The following is a 222-nucleotide window of genomic DNA, read 5'->3' as shown; positions in this document are numbered from 1 at the left end:
CTCCAGTGCAACGAGGATGTACGAGATCGGGTCATTAGTGATTCGCAGTGAAATAACAGGGAATCATAAATCACTGTGCGCCCTCTCCCCCCCCCTCCCCCCCGCGCTCTCCGTCTGGCACCGCTCACTCCGGCGACAATGACAGTGCCAGGAGTGGGTGACCCGGGCGGGGGCCACCGGTCTGGTTTGGGTTTTTATTGCTTCTTCATTTCTATTTCTTTT

The sequence above is a fragment of the Penaeus monodon genome, chromosome 30 (assembly GCF_015228065.2).
Source record: "Penaeus monodon isolate SGIC_2016 chromosome 30, NSTDA_Pmon_1, whole genome shotgun sequence".
In the NCBI taxonomy this organism is placed as follows: domain Eukaryota; kingdom Metazoa; phylum Arthropoda; class Malacostraca; order Decapoda; family Penaeidae; genus Penaeus; species Penaeus monodon.
This window is presented reverse-complemented; position numbering follows the sequence as displayed.